Raw genomic sequence first — 19,415 nt, forward strand, 5'->3', positions numbered from 1 at the left:
TTCCTTTGTCAGATTTCGAAGGCTAAAAGAAAAGGAGGGAGAGGTACCCTCATCACTCCAGCTCTGCTCTAAAAACCTGGTAGGTTTGTAACCCAAACTGCAGGCGTACCAGTTTATAAAAACAGAAAAGGCATCTACTCCCCCCACCCCCCCAAGCTTCCTTGCAAAAGCACAACATCCACACTTGGAATGAGTTCTGTAATTACCTTCCCCAAGAAACAAAGGAGCTCAGGCAACAGTGGTTTAAACCCCGGAACCCGGTACTTAGGTTGTGGCTTCCTCAGTACATAGCAATCTGCACAGAAGCTGAATCTTTAGAAGGCAGATTTAAAAATGCCAATTTCCCCAAAACTGCTCCGGGAGTACAGGGAGAGTTCCTCTGGCAGAGGCCCACGTCCCACTGGTTGGAGGCATTTGGTCTTTGAATGGCACCTTTGCAAACAGGTGACTCATCCCCCAAGGCTCACAGGCCCGCCCGGACAGAGCCTCGTGGGCACACGTCCTGCCTGCACACGTCCACCTGACCAAATGGACCCAAACTGCTGGACAAGGGTCACCTTAGACACCGACTGATCTGGAGACAAGAAGTCCAATAACATACACCCATGCCCACCCCAGCCAAGAGACTCTGCCATTTTCAGAACAATTGTCCTGCAGGAAGATGTTGCTTTCTCTCTTTCAGTCATCAAGCTCATCCAGTAGCTTGTGCCCAAGTCTAATGCACAGAGCCCAGATATCAACATTAACAAGTAGGCCAGCAAGAGGGGACTCTTCCTGGCGCACTGGGAGGAAGCGGCTGGCACCCAGGACCGCCCAGTCACTCAGCCCCAGTGTTGTTTCTGGAAGATTTCAACTCAAGGACACCCAGTGTCCACATTTCCTTCCAGGAAACGCTCGTGCGTGTTAAAGCCCAGACGAGTTCAGGTGGGCTGGTGAGGCTTTTGGAAGACAGCAGGGGACCACCCTCACTAATCCTGGAACTGCCAAGCCTTCCTTGGTTGGGAAAAATCAACCAAGGGAAAGCTAAGGAGCAGGGAGATGGAGGGGAGACGTGAGGTGGGGGAGACCAGTACATACCACTCTTGGGAAAGGTTAACAACATCAAAGGCTTCCAGCTCCTTGCAGCAAGGGGCTGGGCTGACTCCAGCAGGGAAGGCTCCCAGGGGGTCCTGGGCAGGGGACTGCCTGCCTTCAGGGCCCCAGCACACAAAGGCCCCAGACCAGCATGGGTGTGGGCTAAGCCACAGGAGGCCTGAGCTCAACCCACAACCCAGACATCTCTGCAGTGAGATTATCTCAGTTCTGGGAACCCGAGGGCCTTTGTTTTCATTGAGGTGGTTTTCAGGGTGGGGCTGCTTAATCTTACACTGAGAAAAACCTAGAACAAAGCCATGGAGGACCACGGAACAACAAGCCAGAGCATGTGGTTTCTCCTAAGCCTGACCAAAGTATCTTGTTTATTGTGCTCCTCTACTCTTTAAAAGCTAAAGGGAGTGAAGCCCCCAGAACCATGCACCAGCAGGAACAGGAGGTCTGGAGCCAAGGACACTTCCTGTGCAGCCTTGCACATGGCATAGTGCCACACCAAAGTCCCAGCTTCCTCACTGGTATCAGAAATCCCTCTACAGGTGGATGTGTGGCCCAGAGGTACCCTAAACTACCCAGCACATGGGACTGAACCCACGTGGCAGGTGGCTGTGCAATGTCTTTCATGAAATCAAATCTGATTTTCAACTCACTCCAACAGTGGCAGTGGCAAGTGCCCCCAGCAAACAGGCAGTGAGCACAACATGACAGTCAACCCCCAGGCACTCTTGGCCTTGGCTTAGCAAATTCACTTTAAAGAGCTTTTCCACATTCCATTTTATTTTTACCATCCCCTCAATCTGCCTCTTATGCACCCCCTATTCCAGGCACTGCCCAGTGTGACTTCACCTTGTTCGGGAAGCCAATATCACCAACTCATGACCACCCAGCCACTGGAAATTCTCTCTCGCACTGTTATCATCAATCAGAGGGGTTTTGTGTTTTGTGCCCACCCCCCTTTTGAAAGGCACAGAGGCAGAGAAAGAGAGATCAAGCAAGCTCCCATCCATCCACTGATTCAGCTCCTCAAATGCTCACAACAGTCCTGGGATGGAGTTAAATCCAAGAGCCAGAAACTCAATCCCTTGGTCTATTAGCAGCCGCCTCCCAGGGTGCACATTAACGGGGAGCTGGAGTCAGGAGCCAGAGCCAGGAATCAAACCCAAATACTCCAATATGGCATCTTAACTGGTGCGTTAATCCACTAAGCCACACACCGGCCTGAAGCTGACTCCAACACATGTGACTATCTCTCAATATTCATTAACTAGCAACATAGTCTCAGGCTCTGGATCATAAGAAATGGGTCCCACCTTGGTGAGGTCTGCCTTTTATAGTAAGAGAGGTCCGGAATTGCTACAGTGTCCACAGACCAGAGGCTCACTTCCATGGAGCTCACGGTTTCCAAAGAGAGGAAACAAACAAACAAAAAGCTTCTTCGAGACACACCCATGGGGCCCCAGGGATGCGACCAATGAGCTTCCAGAGCACAGGTTCAGGCCCCAAGAGGCTGGCCATGAGCCTCATCGCAAGCATACCCTGTGGTTTTGTGTGACGGTTTAGGACAGTGAAAGGCTTACTTGAAAACTTTTAAGATGGAACTAGGCAGGGGATCAGATGCTCAAGTTTCTTAGGCCAGGAAAAAGGGCATTTGGTGTCCCCTTGCAAGAGAGAGAAGGCTGCCAATGGATTATATTTGTGCAATACGTTTGAGAGTCAGAGCCTTACAGAAACACCTCACCTGAAGACAAGAATACCAGCTCTTCTCTATATGGGAACTAACTAGGGAAGCCAGGCAGCATGGAGGGTAAAGGAATTCAAAACAACTCGGAAGAAAGAGCCTTACGGATAGAAGCATTTTCATATATCCATGTATTTATTTATTTTGCACCTCTATACCCCCCGGAGTGAGAAAATGAGTAAAAAAAAAATAGGATGGGGCCAAGTTTTGCTTGTTTTACATCAAAAAGCACCTGAGGAATAAGACAACTCTTAGTAATAAAACCCATCAACACACAGAGGAAAAACAAGCAAAACAGACTAAAAGGATTATGGGAAATGTTTTTTTTTTTTAAAAGATGACAACTTAATGAAATCTAACATCTAAATTAACACTTTTTCCTGGAGAGTGGGGGGGTCTAGATCGGGGACCACGCCTGCAGGCTCCCTCTGAACTTGTCCGCGAGCACTCGCCAGCATGGCGTCGGTCTGGCCTGACTCCTCTCCGCTGGCAAGCTCCTCTGGAAAAGCGCCACCTTTCAGACACTGGGGCCATGAGACTCACGTGAGTCATGAAATCAACGTCATGGGTCACAGCCAGCATTGCTTGAATGGGACAAAACAGAACTGAGCGGAAGAGACTAGGAGAGCATGTACGTGTTGTGAAGGAATGCGCTGTGAGATGTGAGTGTACATGCATGCACGTGTGAAATGAGCATACATGTGCATGCACGTGTGGAATGTGAGTGTATGTGTGTGCACGTGTGAAATGAGCATACATGTGCATGCACATGTGGAATGTGAGCATACATGCACGAGCACATGTGACGTGCACATGTGAAATGTGAGCGTGCCTGTACATGCACGTGTGTGAGCGTATCTGTGTGTGCATGTGTGAAATGTGAGTGTACGTGTGAAATATGAACATATGTGTGTGTGCACATGTGACATGCGCACATGTGAAATGTGTGTATGTGTGCACGTGTGTGAAATGTGAGCGTACGTGTGCAAGTATTGTGACGTGAGTGTACCTTGCGTGCATGTGTGAAATGTGAGCATATGTGTGCGTGCACGTGTGAAATGTGACTGTGCCTGTGCTTGTCTGTGTGAAATGTCAGCATACGTGTGTGTGCACATGTGAACTCTGTACCTGTGCATGCATGTATTGAAATGTGACCATACATGTTACACGTGTGTGCACATGTGACATGTGTGTGACGTGTGAGTGTGCCTTGCGTGCACATGTGGAATGTGAGCTTGCCTGTGCATGCACGTGGTGTGAAATGTGAGTGTGTGTGTGCATGCACATGTGAAATGAGTGTGCCTGTGCTTGCCTGTGTGAAATGTCAGCATGTGTGTGCGTGCACATGTGAACTCTGTGCTTGTGCATGCACGTGTTGTGAAATGTGAGTGTGTGTGTGTGCACGTGTGGCTGCTGAGCAAAGGTAACAGGTCTGCAATGTTTGGTGAACATGGTCTGCAACAATGGCTTCCAGTTCTGTTTTGGCTCCCTTCTTCTCATCACTCCATGGGGAACGTGCTTAGTGTCGATGCCTGGTGGCTAGATTGGAAAATGGGTTTAATGGGCAGGACCAGTATAAAAATGATACAGGGTGCCAGTGTGTGTTCTTCTTTTCAAGTTGTATTTATTTTTATTTAAAAAGTAGAGGCAGGCAGACAGATCTTCCATCCACTGATTCCCTCCCCAGACACCTGCAATGGCGGGGGCTGGGCCAGGGCTAAGTACTTGATCCATCACCTGCTGCTTCCCAGGGCACGCATTAGAGGAACTGAATTGAAAGTGGAGTGGGGGCTTGAACCCAGGTACTCTGATACGGAATGCAGGTGTCCCAGCTGCGGCACCGTTAACACCTGCCCCAATGTGTTCTTGATGAACTTAAAAGGACATTTGATGTCTGATAGGTTAGCACTGAGGATGTTTCCAACAGCACCCTCCCTCAACGATTAGCCCATTCATCAGTCACTCATTCATTCATGGTGCTTGCTATACCAGGCACCATGAAGGATGTATTAGTGAATACAAAACAATACAGAAAGAGTCCTAGCCTCAGGAAGCTTGCAATCCAGAAGGCAAAGAAATAGTAGGGAAAAATAGGAATAAATAAATAAAACCATAACAGACTATAATGCCCACTAGGAAGGAGTGCAGTGAGTCAGAACAGGGAGTTGCTACCATATAAAAACAAACAGGTCGGATGTGGCGAGAGGATCACAGAGCAATGCCGGGAGGTGATGCCATGTCCAAGGCCAAGATGACCACAGGGTTTTGGCCAGCAGCAGTGGTGAAGATGGGAAAAGGAGGACAGCTCCAGAATGTGCTTTGGACCAGCACCTGGACTTGGGGATGGAATAAACATGGCAGGAGAAGGCATCTAGGAAATGAACAGGTGGATAGGACGTCTCTCTCAGCTGCTTTGCCTTTCAAGTAGATGAAAATACATAAACATTTCAAGAAAAACCAGACAGGAAAAAATGTATATAGGAAAATAAGATGGTCAGATTAAGTCATCCCAAAGGCCACCATTCCATGCTTCAAGAATGTGTTACTATAATTAATCAGCACACCTACAACCCAGCATTTCTCCATTTCCCCGACCAACACAGCCATTTTCCTGTTTGGGTCAATGTGGGGAGCAATCCGGACTAGACTAAGTTACTCGAATTAGGACTTATTCTATGCATCTGCTCTCCCACAATATGGCGCTGGGAGAGAAGTAAACAGCTTCCGCACAGCTGCCTCCAGTTCAACCAATTAACTGTAGGACTTGCTCCTGATTGGAGAGCAGCGTACTCAGCCGAGTTGGGATTGGCGGAGGAGGACTATAAAGGAGGAGAGAGACGGCATGCACCAGGGAACATCTATGGGGAACATCTAAGGGAACCCGTGCAGCCCCCAGAGAGCCGGCCGGCGGTGTGCCGCTCCCCTGCGGAAGTGGGGAATGCGGCCAGGGGGAACTGCCCTTCCACGGAGGTGGAAGGGATAGTAGCCAACCCGGGAAGAACCAGCAGCAAACCCGGGGAGGGCCGAGCAGACGAAAGAACAGCGTAGGGTCCTGTGTCGTTCCTCCACGAAGAGGGGGAGCGACATAATGGTGCCGTGACTCGGATAGGAAACTTAGGACGGATAGCAAACTTAGGAGGGAAGAAACGGGAAGAACTGGGAAAATATCGGAGAGAGAAACTAGCAAAGAGCCTAGGGAAATTACCGGAGAAAGAGACTAGTAAACAGCCTAGGGAAAAGCCGGACGAAAAAGGGTGCCGGAAGAAGCTATTGAAAGCCTAGGCATAGACTCGGATACGGACTACGGGGGGAAGCTGGGAGAAATCTCTAAGGGCGAAAGTGAAAGCTAAAACAAACAGACTCGGACGCGGACTGTGGGGAGAGGCCAGGAGAAATGAGGGAGGAATATCGTTGGAGGAAAGCTTGGGGAAACATACCGGGTAGAGAAAAATGTTAGGGAAATTGAAGCCGCGGGGGGCAGGCCAAGGCGGAAACGAAAGCCACTTTGGGATTCTCAAGTTAGCCCGGGAATAGGGGGCGAAAAGTTAAAACCAGAAGCTGAGACGCAAGCCAGATTGGGATCCGTCTGATTAGCCCGGGGAGCAAAGGACGGAAAGCCAAACCGTGGGGCGGAGACGTACGCTGGGTTGAATTCGCCAGGCTAGCCCGGGGAACTTGGATTGAATGCTAGTGGTGGAGACGCAAGCTACGCTGTGTTACTCGCGGAAGCCGCCGCGTGCAGAGAGAGCACGGGGCGTGAATAGATAGGGAACGGGGCTGGCGTAGGCCGTGGTGCAGACGCGAAGGGCGTGGAGACCGCGGAGCGCGCGAAGCCAAACCGCGCAAAGCCGGGAAGCCGCGCAGATGAGGCGCGGGCTGAAGCGGCTCAGAGCCGGCGAGGCGCGGAGAAGCAGCCTCGGGGCGGAGCCCGCTGGCGGGGCGAGGCGCCGGGAAGCTGCGCGGAGCCGTGAACCCGCCGGCAGGGCGAGGTGCCGGGAAGCTGCGGGGATAAGAGAAACAGAAGTTTTAGAAGTTAAGTGAGAGAAATAGGAATGCTGGAAGATAGAAGTAAAATGGGAGAAATAGGAATGCCCGGAGATAGAGAAATAGAGAGAAATAAGGCCTCCCCTCAACATGCCAATTAGAAGGCTTGGATTCGGTCTGCCTAATCAAGTGAGGCGATGAGCACCTGCGGGCAGCTAGCAGCTTATGCGCCGCAGGTCACCGAAGACAGGCACGAATTAACATCAGTAAGGCTTCCCCACAATACAACAATATTAAGCTTGGATTCGGTCTGCCTGATTTAAGGCGGTAAGCGCCAGCAAAGCTCGACCAGAGTATGAGCTGCAGGTCACCGAAGATAGGCACGAACCAACACTAATAAGTCTCCCCCACAATACGGCAATGAGAAGGCTTGGATTCGGTTTGCCTGATAGGTTTTGTAAACACCTGCAGGCAGTTCTAGCAGAGTAGAGCATGCGCTGCAGGGCACCGAACACAGGCACGCATCAGCGCCTAAAAACCTCCTCACAATGGCGAAGAGAGGACCCGGATTCGGTTTTCCTGATTGATAGGACTTGTAAGAGCCTGTGGCAACGCTAGCAAGTAGAGCAGAGTGTGTGCCGTGGGACACCGAAGACAGGCGCGTATCAACGCCAAAAAATAAAAAGAAAGGGGGATCTGTGGGGAGCAATCCGGACTAGACTAAGTTACTCGAATTAGGACTTATTCTATGCATCTGCTCTCCCACAATATGGCGCTGGGAGAGAAGTAAACAGCTTCCGCACAGCTGCCTCCAGTTCAACCAATTAACTGTAGGACTTGCTCCTGATTGGAGAGCAGCGTACTCAGCCGAGTTGGGATTGGCGGAGGAGGACTATAAAGGAGGAGAGAGACGGCATGCACCAGGGAACATCTATGGGGAACATCTAAGGGAACCCGTGCAGCCCCCAGAGAGCCGGCCGGCGGTGTGCCGCTCCCCTGCGGAAGTGGGGAATGCGGCCAGGGGGAACTGCCCTTCCACGGAGGTGGAAGGGATAGTAGCCAACCCGGGAAGAACCAGCAGCAAACCCGGGGAGGGCCGAGCAGACGAAAGAACAGCGTAGGGTCCTGTGTCGTTCCTCCACGAAGAGGGGGAGCGACAGGTCAAGGCCCCACAACTGTAAATGGGTGAGAAGCCCATCATTATCCTTTCAAAGGACCATCCTTACTCGGTTGACATGGATGTTGGAGCCCATGGGTCCAAGTCTTGTTTCAGTTTCGCAGCTATGTAACCTTGAGCCAGGTCCTTAACTGACCTGAGTGTTAGTGTTCTCATCTGTGAAATGGGGGGTGCTACAGTAATACCTGCTTGGCAGGACGGCTGTGAGGACTGCACGAGATCGCACTGGGCTTGGCACACACAGCGCAACAACATCAGCGCTCATCACGACGATGACAGTACTGAAAGTGGCAAGTAGGCGGCCGTCCCCAGCCTTCAGATCCAAAACGTGTAGGCCCCGCCTGACGGAGTCGCACCTGTCAGTCTGTAAAATGATGCAGCCTTCATCTAAAAAGAGCCTCACACAGTCGCTTCTGGGGCACCTGCCCGGGGCCGAGGCAGCATTTCGTAGGAGATGCATTCAGATGGGAAGGAAATGGAAGAGAAGAACAGGCAGCTGGAGGGATATCAGGCTCCAAGCATCGAGGCCCCGCAGGGTGTCGAGACCAGTTGGCAGTCCAGGGCTCTCCCAGAAAGGTGCCCATCCCTAAGCACTTACTCTCCATCAGCGAAGCGGAGAGTCCCTGCCCTCCATGCTGTACCAGGGCGGGGCGGGAAAGGACAAAGCTGGGCAGGCAGACCGAGCCGGCCACAACGAGCAGGGTCTCCCTACAGGAAAGACCGGGCCCCAGAGCCCCGTGGCTCTAGGAAATCCTTGGGCTCTCGGGGGAAGCCAGAACTGATGAGATCCACCCACTCTTCAGCGAGATACTCAGAGCTTTCTAGAGAGGGCAGAGAGCTGCTATTCTGCCTGGCATCCACGGTATTTCCGGGATGTGGCAGGCAGGCTCGAAGGCTTCTGGAAACCTGCACCCGTCGCTGTGGACGCCTCCTTCACTCCCCTACACACAGGGGCTCCGTCTCCTGCTTAGCAACCAGCACCGAAACTCCTCCCGCTGCCAGCCCCTCAGCTCCGCCCAGGGCAGGGGGAAAGGCCTGGGGCTGGAGGCAGGAGGAGGCAGCAGGAGGACAGAAGGGTGGGGGAGGGAGGAGAGAAGAGAGCAGGGGAGAGCTGGGCAGGGGCCCATGCCTTCAGAGCCACAGGTGCCCCCGACCCCACGAAATTCATTCCTCGCCACCAACCCACGACTGGACTTCAGGGGGTCGTGAACCCATTCAAACTTGCAAGGATCTCCATCTAAAGTGGACCACCCGACACCACCCACACAGAAGAGAGGGGCAGGGCACTGGTCAGGCACCCTGATACAAAGGCATAGAACCTCCATAAAAGACAAACGACACACACCTCTGAGGGATTACCTTGCTCCGGGGCAAGGGAGGAGGAAAAGGGCCTATGGTGAGGTAATGAGAGCTGCGCACACACACACACACACACTCACATGCACGCATACACAACCATGCATGCGCACACACATCCGCATACACCTCTCATGCCAGTTCCTCCTGGGGGCTAGGCGCCCACACCCCCACTCAGGGCAGCCTGCCCAGCAGCCAGCCTCTTAGGAAACTGGGGTCTCCCCACCAGGCTTCCTTTCACCAAACCCCCTGCATGGAATCCTGCTCCTCGGGTCCCTGGCATCTTTGAACATGGTGAGAGGCAATGGTACAAATGCACACCCCTGTGCCGATGAGAAGCGCCAGAAGCAACGCCAGGGCCTTCCTCAGAACACTGCAGCAAGCACGCTGCTGTGAGGGCGTTGGCCTGCGTGGCCCCCGTCTGCACTGCTGCCCTCTGCATCCCTGGGGAAAGCCCGCTGTCTGTGTCTGAGCTCATCCCATCCTCTCCAGAAGTCACCTTAGGCTCAAGTATGACGAGAACACAATACCCAGCCTGCAAAAGGCACTTCATCCATTGAGTTCACTCTCTGTGAAAGCAAGTCACAGCAGACTTGGTGACAGCGGGCAAAGCAGAACAAAGAGACGTTACTCCAACAGGTGACTGTGACGTCACGGCCTCAGCTTCAGAGTAACAGGGAGGGGCAGGCACTGGGGTGCAGGGTGTGAGTCGCGCTGGCGATGCCCACATCCATAGCCCAGCGCCTCGTCTGAGCCGAGGTCCCGCTCTCCATCCCAGCTCCCTGCTAAAGCTCACCCTGGGAGGCAGCAGGTGTACAGGGGAGACCTGGATTGAGCACCAGCCCTGGCTGTTGCAGGCACCTGGGGAATGAACCAGCAGATGGGAGATGTCTCTCCACCTCTTTCTGTCTCTGTCTCTCTGCCCTTCAACTAAAGTGAAAATACACTTTAAGGGGAAAAAAAATGATTTCCCCAAACAAGTCAATTAAAAACAAAATGTTTCAAAAAGTGAGTGATTCTTAAAGGCACCTGTGTTCTAAATTCAATCATTTATAATCGAAAGTTATCAGGGGAATCTTAAATTTCAGCAAAATTAACATGATCTGAGGAACCAGCCCAGTACAGGAAGGAAAGAGAGAACAAGGTAAAGCGAAACTGATTACAAAGATTTGAAAATGCATCATTGTTCATTCCCTTAACAAAATACAATTACTATAGAAGAGAAACTTTAGAAACATAATAATTCCCTAACAACTGCCTGTAGTGTTTTAAATGTCCAGTCTTGCTCCCTAATAGACTTTTTTCCTCAACAGCAGGAGGAATGAAAAAGAAAAATTATTCAGTTTTTTTTTTTAACTTTCATTTTATTTGAAAGAGAAACAGAGACATATTTCAACTGCTGATTCACTCTCCAAATGACTACAAGAGCCAAGGCTGGGCTAGGCCAAAGCCAGGAGAATGGAACTCAATCCTGATCTCCCAAGTGGGTGGCAGGGACCCAAGTACTTGAGCCACCATCTGCTGCCTCCCCCAGTGCACATTAGTAGGAAGACAGACTCAGGAGTGGAGGTGGGACTTGAACCGCCGAACTCTAATAAGGGTTCAGGAACCCAAGCAGCACCAAACATCCACCCACCCCAAGTTTCTCTATCAAATCTCTGGCCCCATGTGCCTCAGTGCAGCTCCAGTTCCTGGGAGTGCTCCCCGCAGGCGGGCAGAACAGGACCCAAGGTCTTGAAGACGACTCTGGTCTTTCAGCATCAGCAGCTGGAAGGGGTCTCAGTATCCCAGCCATGGAGTATTGCAAATTCACTAGCACCAGGATCTTGAAACTTCAGACATGGAAGTGCCTCCACTCCCCCAGCAGTCCCACGATGGGTTTACACACGTTCTAAAAGCCACAAAGACACCAATCACCACAGTGTGTCGCTTGCACAATGTGCAGACACCGGGGCTCTGGGATGACTTTTAACACCCAGAGCTTTTTCAGAAGCACACTTTTAACAGCCCTGAAGGTCCCCCCGTTCACCCAGTGTCCCAGGTTACAGGGGCAAGGAAACATGGGAGAGATGGGTGGAGAAGGAATCCTTTCAGACCGTGGCTGGATGCTAAGGACGGTTGCAAATTCATCCAGAGTAGAGATGCTACACAGGGGTGTGTGTGTGTGTGTGTGTGTGTGTTCATCAACCCAGAAAGAATCAATAATCTCCTTGCAGGAACACCCAAATAAAACCAAAATAACCCCATGATTTGCCTAAATCCAAATTAATCTCCAGGAGAACCCTCTGCAGGCGAGCTGTGTGGGGGTGGCTGACCGGAACTCGGCAGAGCCCTGGCTGTGCAGTAGTTGCTCCTCCTCCTCCTCCTCCTCCTCCTCCTCCTCCTCCTCCTCCTCCTATCTGATCCAGACTTGGCTCTTAGTCCAATGCCCCCTGCACAGGGACCAAGGCTGCGCGTCTGAGCACGGAGGCTGCCAGATCGTGTAAGCATTCATCTGGGTTGCAAGGAGTTGTTCTTTATGCCCTCGGGACTACGGTTTCCCAAGTGCCCAAAAACAGCCAAGCACTGGTGCACCAGCAACCACCGATAATAAAATGACCACCAAAGCATCCACAATACAAGTGAAGGCGGGCGCTACAAAACGCTCATGGGAAATGGCGTTAAAAGCTTCGTTTATTGGGGTGCAAAAAATTCATAAAATGTAGGAAAAACTCATGCATTTTCCATGAATTTTTTCCATGTTCTAAAGACTCCTCTTACACATGGATTTCAAAATGCATTGCACCAGATTTGTATTTTAATAGCTGTTTCCAGGAACTCTTTTGCAGCCACTTTGTATTTACTTACAAACACTATAAAAGTCTCATAAAGAAAAAGGAACACACATCTGTGTGCACACCAACACATGCACATACCTTCACACACCAAGCCAAAGGCCAAAGAATTGGCACATTAAGAATCACGTTCAGGGGCCGGAGCTGTGGCACAGCAGGTTAACACCCTGGCCTGAAGCGCCAGCATCCCATATGGGCGCCGGTTCTAGTCCCAGCAGCTTCATTTCAATCCAGCTCTCTCCTATGGCCTGGGAAAGCAGTAGAAAACAGCCCAAGTCCTTGGGCCCTTGCACCTGCATGGGAGACCTGGAAGAAGCTCCTGGCTCCTGACTTCGGATCGGCACAGTTCCAGCTGTTGAGGCCAATTGAAGAGTGAACCATAGGATTAAAGGCCTCCCTCCCTCATTCCTTCCCTCCTCCCTCTCTCTCTCTCTCGCTCTCTCTCTCTGCCTCTCCTCTCTCTGTGTAACTCTCACTTTCGAATAAATAAATAAATCTTAAAAAAAAGAATCACTTTCAGGGATTGGGTGCTGCAGCACAGTGGGTTAAGCCATGGCCTGCAGAGCTGCCATCCCATATGGACACCAGTTTTGAGTCCCAGCTGCTCCACTTCCGATCCAGCTCCCTGCTAATGGCCTGAGAAAGTGCTTTGACCCCTGCACCCATGTGGGAAATCCCAAAGAAGCTCCTGCTGCTTGGCTTTGACCTAGCCCATCCCTGGTTGTTGCAGCCATTTGGGGGGTGAACCCACAGATGGAAAATCTTTCTTTGTCTCCCCTCTCTCTCTTTCTCTAACTCTGCCATTCAAATAAATAATTTTTTAAAAAAATAACCATTTTTATCCAACGAAATCTTTTATTTATTTATTTATTTTTTTTTACAGGCAGAGTGGACAGTGAGAGAGAGAGAGACAGAGAGAAAGGTCTTCCTTTTGCGGTTGGTTCACCCTCCAATGGCCGCCGCGACCAGCGTGCTGCGGCTGGCACACCGCGCCTATCCGAAGGCAGGAGCCAGGAGCCAGGTGCTTCTCCTGGTCTCCCATGTGGGTGCAGGGCCCAAGCACTTGGGCCATCCTCCACTGCACTCCCGGGCCACAGCAGAGAGTTGGCCTGGAAGGGGGCAACCGGGACAGAATCTGGTGCCCCGACCAGGACTAGAACCCGGTGTGCCGGCGCCACTAGGCGGAGGATTAGCCTATTGAGCCGCGGCGCTGGCCCCAACTAAATCTTAACATTCTCTCAAAGTCATCTCACCACTCTGCTGTTGGATGACTCTTTGACAAACAAGGGTTAAGTACTCTCTACTGCCAGAAACCTCACAGTATTACCCAAACAGGCTGGAAGAAAGTGCAAACACCAAAGGGTTAGAAAAAAACTGAAAAGCCAAACACAGGAAGTAGAAAAATCTGGTTGTTTTACAGACTTTGAACAGCAGTTGCATTGCCTTTTCAAACTACTAAAATGAATCCAAGAGGTACTGTGTAGTGGCAAAACCACATACATGCAGGTGCACACACACACACACACACACACACACACGATATGCGATAAATTCTTCCCGGCCATGTAGCTGCCATTAGCTTTATTACAGATATGCAAATCTTAAAAGTCTTATGTGACACCTGAGAGGAAACCAGAATGTCCAAGGGTGTGATAAAATTGTCTGCAATGAGGATATGTCCCCTCTTTTTTTTTTTTTAATATTTATTTGCTTATTTGAAAGTCAGAGTTACAGAAGGGCAGAGGCAGAGAGTCAGAGATCCTCCATCCATTGGTTCACTCCCCAAATGGCCGCAATGGCCAGAGCTGAGCCAATCTGAAGCCAGGAGCCAGGAGCTTCTTTCAGGTCTCCCATGCAGGTGCAGGGGCCCAAGGACTTGGACCATCTTCTACTGCTTTCCCAGGCCATAGCAGAAAGCTGGATTGGAAGTGGAGCAGCCGGGACTTGAACCGGTGTGCATATGGGATACCAGCACTGCAGGTGGCAGCTTTACCCACTGTACCACAGTGCCAACTCCCTCCCCTCTTTTTTATAACAACTGTTTATATCTTAAAACTGCATCTTAGGCCAGCGCCATGGCTCAACAGGCTAATCCTCCGCCTTGCAGCGCCAGCACACCAGGTTTTAGTTCCGGTCAGGGCACCGGATTCTGTCCCGGTTGCCCCTCTTCCAGTCCAGCTCTCTGCTGTGGCCCGGGAGTGCAGTGGAGGATGGCCCAAGTGCTTGGGCCCTGCACCCCATGGGAGACCAGGAGAAGCACCTGGCTCCTGGCTCCTACCTTCGGATAGGCACGGTGCCAGCCGCAGCACGCTGGTCGCGGCGGCCATTGGAGGGTGAACCAACCGCAAAAGGAAGACCTTTCTCTCTCTCTCTCTCTCACTGTCCACTCTGCCTGTCAAAAAAAAAAAACAAACAAAAAAAAAACACCTGCATCTTAAAGGTAAACTTAAAATTCAGTATATAATCTTAAAGTTAAAACTGCATGACCAAATTACAAGGAGGATACAGAATAAAAAACATTAAATTGCCTTTTCTAGGGGCCGGTACTGTGGTATAGCAGGTAAAGCCACTGCCTGCATTCCCAGCATCCCACATGGGTGTTGGTTTAAGTCCTGGCCGCTCCACTTCCGATCCAGCTTTCTGCTATGGCTGAAGGAAAGCAGTAGAAGATAGTCTAAGTCCTTGGGTCCCTGTACCTGCATGTGAGACCTGGAAGAAGCTCCTGGTTCCTGGCTTTGGATTGGTGCAGCTCCAACCGTTGTGGCTAATTGGAGTGAACCAACAGATGGAAGACCTCGCTCTCTCTTTCTGCCTCTCCTTCTCTCTCTATGTAACTCTGACTTTCAAATAAATAAATAAATCTTAAAAAAAAATCACCTTTTCTTTTCTATTTTTATTTGATAGGTAGAGTTAAAGACAGTGAGAGAGACAGAGAAAAAGGTCTTCCTTCCGTTGGTTCACTCCCCAAATGGCCGCAACGGCCGGCACTGTGCTGATCTGAAGCCAGGAGCCAGGTGCTTCTTCCTTGTCTCCCACATGGGTGCAGGGGCCCAAGCACCTGGGCCATCCTCCACTGCCCTCCCGGGCCACAACAGAGAGCTGGACTGGAAGAGGAGCAACCGGGACTAGAACCCGGTGCCCATATGGGATGCCGGCGCCGCAGGTGGAGGATTAATCAAGTGAGCCACAGTGCCAGACCCAAAAAACCATCTTTTCTATACTTTTCAAGTTGGAAGGACAAACTGACTTAAAGTTCAAGTGGACTTAAACCACTTATTACACTGACATAAACAAAATGTTAGTTATTTTCACAAAGTCCAAGGCCCAGTAAAGGGCACTATAAACACACTGTATACAGCAAAGGGGGAGCCGACGGCTCCGGCCCTGGAGTGAACGTGCGTCTTTCTAGTAACTGCACCGTCTTTAAGGTGATGCGAAGGCACGAGTGGTAATGGACACAATAATGTTTTATGGGAGGTGTAAAGGCACACGTGCACCTGACACACACAGCGCCCTTGGCTGGATTACAAGTGCCCCATCTAGCGCTACTGTATCTGCTGGTTGTCCACAGTTTCTCATCTATTCTTAAACATAAATATGATCTTATCAAAGTGGCACACTACTTGAGCACCTTAATTCCAGAACTAAACGCTGTTCAAAGTGCCTGGCCAGGTGACAGCACGGGTGCCCTCAGCTAGAAGCTTCCTGGTTGTGGCCTTTTTTTTAAAAAACTCGACCATAGGATGCTCTCTCTCTCTCTCAACAAAACAAGGACACTGAGTTGTCTGTAGTTGAAGGAGTGGCCATCAGCGCATGCGTGTGAGATAACCAGTCACTTGCTCTTCCTGAACAGCACCTTGCGTGACCAACTCACTCTACTTTTCAGGAGAAGCTGCCTCTAAATTATAATATCTGACAGCAGAGGGGACCCTTTGCACAAGTGGTGTTTGCACACACTGCACATCAGCACCTGGGCACTGTGCTGTAAAGACAGATCTCAGATCAGCCCTATTCAGATGGAAGATGGTACAGGGACCAAATACCACTGTAAGCTCCCAATGCCTTTCAAATTCTGGTAAGTGCTAGTTAGGATGTGGACAGGGCCCCGTGACACTGGGGCCAGAGTTCATTGGGGGTTGGGGGGGAAGAAGCTGCTGACCCAGAGCTCCAGAGGAAACACTGATGTTACCAAAAGGCTAGTGGTGAAGACGTTCCCATCCCACACTGGTGTCCCTGAGTGTGAGTCCCGCCTCTGGCTCCTGACCCTGGGAGGCAGTAGTGGTGGCCCAAGACTTGAACTCCAGGCCCTCAGCTTTGGCCCGGCCCAGTTCCAGCCGCTGTGGCATTTGGGAAGAGAATCACTGGATGGGAGGGAGCACCCTCTCAAAAAGAGAACCACAAAACTAGGCTCTCAGAGAGGGAGAACGGAGGAGGAAATGGAGAGAGAGACGGACACGGCTGATGGATTAATCCTGCGTTTTGTGGAAAGGGGATGAGGAAAAACTTAAGTGCCCAGAGTTGACCCAAAAACACAGGCTGCCAATGGCCCCTGGAGACAGCATGAAAAGGCACTGGACACAGCAGCTGTGCGACAGCCAGGCCCGTGCGCCTTCTTGGCCTCCCGTAATCTCCTGGAGGCCTGTTTCAGACAAATCAGACCAGTGCTCAGTCCCATCCTCCCACCATCCTCAGTGCTCCTGTGAGGGCCCCAGGCAGGAGCGGCATTACAAACCCACCCCACCCCATCCTGAACTTTGGGGTCAAACTGCACCCCAGTCTCTCTCGACCAGCATTCACCCGGGACACAAACACATGACCCACAAAGACCTTTACAGAGCCATGAGCACCTGGAACTGTAGCCCTGAGAACTCACTGCAACCGGAAGCGGTGAGAACACCAAGAGCAGCCCTGGAGAGCACCGGCCAGAAGCTCAGACAGGCAACAACCGAAGTCCACCAAGGGTTAAGAGCTTCCTAACTTAGGAAGAGTAGGGGAAAGATTCCAACTTCACAAACCCTTTCTGTCCAGTTTCATTACTACTGACCTTGACTTCCAGAAGGACCCTTCAACCAATACACCTACCTCCCCCTTGGGGAGGAGAGGGACAGGGAAGCCAGGTACACAAGGACACACAGGGATACCTGCCTACCTCACCCTCAGATCACACTTCAATTATGAAGGTTTCCCCAAACAGCATGGCCTTGGTTACCCATGGAAATTGTATACGCAATAAATTTTTAACTCATGCCTGAGCCACCTGGCTTAAGTGTCCATCCAGCTTGAAACGCGGGTATACACAAGCAAATTTAGGAGCAGTGACTGCAGTGGTGGCATCAGCAAAATCTTAACATCAGCTGAGAACTGACCGTATGCCAAACACCAGCCTATGCATTTAATCCTGCATTATTCCATATGATTCCCCCAGCAAACCTAGGAAATAAGGTAGTATTATGACCCCACAGATAGGGAGACTAGGGTTCAGACAAGTTCGCTAACTTGCTGAAAGTCAAATGCAAGCTGTTTGCTGCAGGAACCTGCACCCTCACCACCTAAACACCGCATGACATCACCACTGGTGAGGTGGCCTGCTGCCATAAAATCACATCATGCACTCCCAGGTGAAACCACGAATAACTTTTGGGTCCTCCAAGGAACTGGGAGTGTCGCACAAGTGCTTTCTGATATTTGTGTGTCCTTTAATCATTCATTACAGATAAAAATCAAAGTCAAAAGTTAGTCCCAGCCGGCGCTGCGGCTCACTAGACTAATCCTCTGCCTTGTGGTGCCGGCACACTGGGTTCTAGTCCCGGTCGGGGCTCCGGATTCTGTCCCGGTTGCCCCTCTTCCAGGCCAGCTCTCTGCTGTGGCCAGGGAGTGCAGTGGAGGATGGCCCAAGTGCTTGGGCCCTGCACCCCATGGGAGACCAGGAGAAGTACCTGGCTCCTGCCATCGGATCAGCGTGGTGCACCGGCCGCAGCGGCCATTGGAGGGTGAACCAACGGCAAAAGGAAGACCTTTCTCTCTCTCTCTCTCTCTCTCACTGTCCACTCTGCCTGTCCAAAAAAAAAAAAAAAAGTTGTCAGCATTACAACTGTATGTTTATGTTGCTGGCACATGGCCATCAGCAGGTAAGACATCACCTTTCGGTGTGCGGAACAAAGTTCACGTGGCCCTAACCAGCTTGATGAAGGAAGGCCACAGAGGTCCATAAAACAGGCTCTTCAAAGGACCGGGGTTTGTCCATGACCGCAACCGGAAAAGACAGGGCCGGGATTCCGACCTGGGCTTGGGGCTGCCTCTGCGGGAGAGATGGCTGCAGCTGCATGTGTGTGGTTCAGGGGCTCCTGCACTGGTGTGAAGGGCTGTGCCAGGACTCACAGACTCCCACAGCGTGGGTCAGCTTGTACACATCTTACACCCTTTTCCCAAATCGGAGCCAAGGTGTCTGAATCCACTTGTCAAGAAGAAGGTTCTTAAAACTGCATGTAACTTTAGTTTCTCTGAAGAGGTTTAAAGGCAGCAAGCAGAGAAAGGGCTTTGGTTTGATAGACATGTTCCAAAATGAGTGAGGGAAAAAAGGAGAGTCAAATATCATTCTTTCACAAAAATGTGTCTACTTATTTATTTTCATTTTTATTTGAAAGGAAGATAGAGAGAAGCAGAGATCTCTGTCCACTGGTCCACTCCCCCAAATGCCTCCACCAACCAAGAGTGGACTGGGCCAAAGCCAAGCGTCACGATTGCACCTGCGTCTCCCATGTGGGTGGCAGGGACGCAAGTACTTAAGCCAAAACCTGCTGCCCTCTCGGGGTGCACAACAGCAAAGGCTGGAATTGAAAGTGCTGGAGCCAGGACTTGGGCTCTCAGCAGCCTAATAGGATCTTCACTGGTGTGCCAAATGCCCACTCGTGCTATCACTGTTTTGACGTTATCTACATCACATTTGTTTGGCAAAAGAACACAGCCCTAAAATACACTCAATTCCTGGGATAGGTTCTCTGTGGCCCACGAGATCTACACACTACAGAGAGAACATGATATGAGTTTCTGATAACCTATGTCCTTATAGTGTACATAACAAATACTTATAACTGCCTGTATAAGGCATGGCTATCAACCTCTGAAGAAAACAGAAAGAAACATACAGGAGGCATTCCAACTGTGCAGCTGCTGCCCAAAATAACAGAAGAGGGTCTCTATCTCCATACCGTTCTCCCTGCTGTGGCAGCCCTAAGGC

At 50.9% G+C, this 19,415-nt stretch overlaps 1 protein-coding gene across 22 annotated transcripts in view; it reads right to left on the reverse strand.

The window, feature by feature from the left end:
- FOXN3 (forkhead box N3) overlaps positions 1 to 19,415 on the reverse strand; it is a 462,718-nt gene that overhangs the window by 192,403 nt on the left and 250,900 nt on the right. The window lies entirely within an intron of this gene.

This window comes from Oryctolagus cuniculus, chromosome 20 (assembly GCF_964237555.1).
Source record: "Oryctolagus cuniculus chromosome 20, mOryCun1.1, whole genome shotgun sequence".
NCBI classification, from domain to species: Eukaryota; Metazoa; Chordata; class Mammalia; order Lagomorpha; family Leporidae; genus Oryctolagus; species Oryctolagus cuniculus.